This window comes from Prunus mume, linkage group LG1, assembly GCF_029339155.1.
Source record: "Prunus mume cultivar Tortuosa linkage group LG1, ASM2933915v1, whole genome shotgun sequence".
NCBI lineage: Eukaryota > Viridiplantae > Streptophyta > Magnoliopsida > Rosales > Rosaceae > Prunus > Prunus mume.
In genome coordinates this window covers 1,683,150-1,687,557 of record NC_142698.1, presented here as the reverse complement: position 1 = coordinate 1,687,557, position 4,408 = coordinate 1,683,150, and the positions used below count along the sequence as shown (strand labels likewise).

Sequence of the window (4,408 nt, the reverse complement as noted above, 5' to 3'; positions counted from 1 at the left end):
TAAAATCTGAATTTTTTGGTATTTTTTTTAAAAAAAATTTGTTGCTGACGTCATCACTGACGTCAAGCAAACCCTGGCTTGAACTCAGGCTGAACTCCCCCTCAAGCCAACTCAGGCTCATGGACCCCACCTCCTGTCAGGGCTAGCCTTTGCTGCTGGAAACCCTTTTTGGCCCAAACCAACCCCAGCCCGAGTTTTGCCAGCTAGAATGGCTCTAATATCGCTTGTATAAAAATAAAAATAAAAATAATAATAAATTATCATGTAAAAGTTAGTAGTAATGTTACCTTGGCCTTGTTACAAGATATACGGCAATACAAGGTTGATTGTTCCATACATTAGAATGCAGCCTTAAGATCCCTCTAACCTTCTTCTTCAAATGGGCTGTACAGTCTGCTTGCATTACCATGCAAAGCTTTGACACTGCTCCAACTAACAGCATCTCCAGAAGAACTTCATGTGTCGCTGAGAACATCGCGATCAATGAAAGTATATGGACTGCTCGATCATCTGTTGCTGGTGAAACCCTAAGAATTCTTTTAGACACTAAAGCAATTCCACCAGCGTGCTTTAGAAGCTGTGCTCTCCCATCAGCGCAGCCACACAAATTGGCCAAGAGATTGAAGATCAGCTCGGTGATGTGCCTTTCGGGTCTTGCTAGTTCAAGCTCGATGAGTTGGAAAATTGCACCGGATTCAACCATCTTCATTCGATTTCTCCCCAACAGGCATGCTTCTATTAGAACATGCAGTGCAGATTTGAGAGCTTCTTGGGAGATCTTCTCTTTAGACACCATTACAATATTCTTGAAAAATTCAAGATTCAACAGCTCGAGCTGACTTGCAGTTATGACTTCCATTGCCATTTTCATTACTAGTATCGCTTCGCTTTTCATGAGGATCGCATGGTTATCCATCTCAGGATCACATCCTAAAACCCATGTCAAAGATTCAAGAAAGTCATTGCTTCCATTGACAATAAGCTTAACTTCATGATCATCAGCCACACTCCATACATGGTGCAAAATTCTCAAAGCTTCTAGAACACCATTTCTTTGAGCACCTTCCTTGTAACATCTTACAATGAACAAAACCATAGCTTTGGCAACACCTGCTTCACCCATGGACCTCCTGTTCCTTTGAGCATTCTCTAATGCAAGGGCTTCCAATTTTTTCAACGCGTTGGCCTGCAAATGAGAAACCCCAAGATCCTGGACAAGTCCAGAGACGTAGATCTTGTTCAGGGTAAGTTTCGGAGTTGGGATCAAACCTACACCGTTGGTTGCATTTTCTTTGCACCATTGCTGGATCAGCCTGCGGAGCGTGTGATTAGGCGTCAAGGCGTTGTCTCTTGGCAAGGCCTGCTTTGTGACCGGGCACGACATGTCGTGTGTTGTTGAAAACCACTGCTCGATGCTTTCGCGGTCGTAGGTGATGCCGGTCAACACCGTTACTGGGTCTTTCATGATCTGAAGAGATATGGGACATATGAAATACTCAGGTATCTGAATTTCCTCCATTGAAATTAGGGTAAGTCTTCTTTCCAAATGTAAAATGCCCTGGTTGGCTTTTATATACAAACTTTTGTGTTGTGGTAAGAGAAAGCGGGCTTGTTTTAATTGGGGAAGATAAGTTTGAAAACAATGACAGTACGCCACCGAAAATTGTCATCAATTTGGTAATATTATTCAGATGTCGGCTTTGGCAGTCAAACTTTCATATTCTGACTGGGTTGGTCAACGCACGATGAATTTATAAATCACATTTACTTCAACTTTCTTCTAGTTATCCACCCAAGACTTCCACTTGTTGCAGCTGAAGTCGTATTCCATGAGGGCATGGGGGGCCCCATTAGCTAATAGTGGAGTGGACCATGCAGACGAACTTGTGGAAAGTTTCATGGGATTGAAGAAATGAAGACGGCAAAATTTGTGGGCGGCACTTGGCACTGTAGATGTCAGAAGAATTAAGGAAATTACGAAAAGCCGTTTGCACTGCAACTTCTAGAGTTCCTCTATGTATGAATTCCAACTTATGTTTGAAGTAAGTGGACTTGAATTACCAGAAAAGAAACAAACAAAAAAATGATTCACACGTCTGATATGTAGTAAGATTATATATAAAATTCAAAATTTGATCATTGTAAGATTACTTGTTCTTTTTTGTAGTCAAGTTTTCAAGGATTGAAAAGTTAACTTGTGACGAATTATATGTAGTTTTCAAACTTTGTAACAAGATAATAATTACCATATGTCATGATGAGACAAGTTAATTTTATAACATATAACGATCCCTTTTTTTCCCCAAAGCAAATGTGCATCATTCACATTGCTTTGGAAAAAAAAAAGAGCTTTGAGTTATAGACCCAATAGCGATTCACATGATTCACATCATGTGAAAAGTTAATATATCTCAATTGGAGTTAATACATACATACATACACAAAGGTGGAGCCAATAAAAGCCAACAAGGGTTAGCTGACCCTTCTGAAGTTCTGTAAATAATCCTGCATTCGTTAATATTTACCCTTTGTATATAATTTATTATTAAATATGACCCTTCTGAACTTTCCTTTTTTTATTAACTTAAGAATTACTAACCTAAAAGCTAAAGCAGCCCCTTTGCACCACTTAAATTAAAACCTATTCTATTTCAAGTCTTCCTTTGCGTCAGTCATTCACTTTTTTTTCCCCCTCAACTGTAATTGAAGTTAGTTCTCTGTATGAATTCAACTTTGTCTCATTGAATCATGACATCTATTCAATAAATCTTTAATCATAACAGTGTAAATGTATTGGAATGATATATGTGAGAAAGATACTTTGATATTATTGATGATGAAGTGATTATGAAAAGATTTCAAGAGATGAACACTCGTCGAGGACAATTGTGAATGTATTGAAATGACATATGAGTTGTTACTAAAGACTTTGTATTATTAAATAAAATCTTATTTTGCGATGATTTTATTATTTGAGGTTGACCCTAATTGATGAATTTTCTGACTCCACCATTATATACATACATATCTCATCTTCCCCAACCCCATCCCCACCTCCCCCATACCCACCACCTAGGTCTCTCTCTCTCTCTCTCTCTCTCTCTCTCTCTTTTTGTTACTTTTTCTAATTTTATTTTTTATATATTTGATTTAAAAAATTTAACTTTATTAATTTTAATTGTTTATAAAAAAATACAAATTTATAAATAAACCCAATTTTAGACATGTATTTATAAAAAAACTCAAGCACTATTTAAACATAGAAACACACCCAAAATCAACCTCAAAATCAACAATTGTATATTTTTTGGGTGTGTTTATAAATAAGTTTTGAGTGTGTGTAATAATGGGTTTTGGGTGTGTTTATAAAGTGTTTTGGGTGTTGGATTTTTTTATAATTTCAGTCTCCATTTTGGATGTTTTAGTTAAACTCCCAAAAAAAAATTAAATTTTTTTAATTGCTTTTTGGCCTATGTGGAGTTCAAATCAGAATAAAAAATGGGATTTACAATTTTCATATCAACATTTAATGGATCTACTATAATTTAACTAAATTATTTTTGCATATAGTTAAATCAAAATGGAGTCAAAGGGGACATCATTGTCCTCAAATAGATAGAGCTTTCGAAAATTTACTGAAACACACATTGGCCATTGGCCATCCTTGCAGAAGCCTTCATATCCTAAACAATTTCCTTCCAAAACCACCGGCTCTTCTTCCTCTCTAATAAAAGGGATGGCTTATAAAACAACAATCTCAACATTGAACCTGCTCAAGGATGAGTTAACCTCATTTCATATCTTGTCAGCGCCCCTAATTGCCCTCTCCATCGACATTCCTTAGCCTTACTGCGTTTTTTTTTCTTCAAGAAGAATATTTGGTTTGACTTCTTGGAATAATAGGTTTGATTAATGAAAGGTATGTGAAGATTTACACAGTTATAACATTTCTCATGCCCATTTTTTCTGGTTTAAGTTGGAGAAGAAGTTTGATAAATAAATAAAAAAGGAAAAAATAAACGTCGGAGAATAAGAGAAAAATAAGCAGGGACCAGATAAGAAGGGGAGAGGAAAAAAATGGTACGAAGAAAATGGGAGAACGGTTTTTGGGAAGAGAAGTGTTATCTTCCCGAAAAATGAGACGAGGAGAGAGAAATAGTATTTTATTTTTATTTTTTAGAGTTAATTTCAATTTAATACCCGTGTTGCCTCCACACTTTCAATTTTAATGATTACTATCTGGTTTTGATGTTAGCCTCGCCATTAAAATTTCCGTTAGTTGCTAATGTGACGTACGTGGGACTCACTTTTTAAAACGTAAATTGATTAAAATACTAATAAAATATTACAAACCAATTAAAAATATTAAAAAAAAACTAAAAATACTATAAAATTGAAGAAGAAAAAA

General features: G+C 35.9%; 1 pseudogene; it reads right to left on the bottom strand.

Moving 5' to 3' along the window:
• Nucleotides 1-224: 224 nt before the first annotated feature.
• Nucleotides 225-1,537, bottom strand: LOC148920661 (E3 ubiquitin-protein ligase PUB24 pseudogene; annotated as a pseudogene).
• Between the last annotated feature and the right edge of the window lie 2,871 nt (nucleotides 1,538-4,408).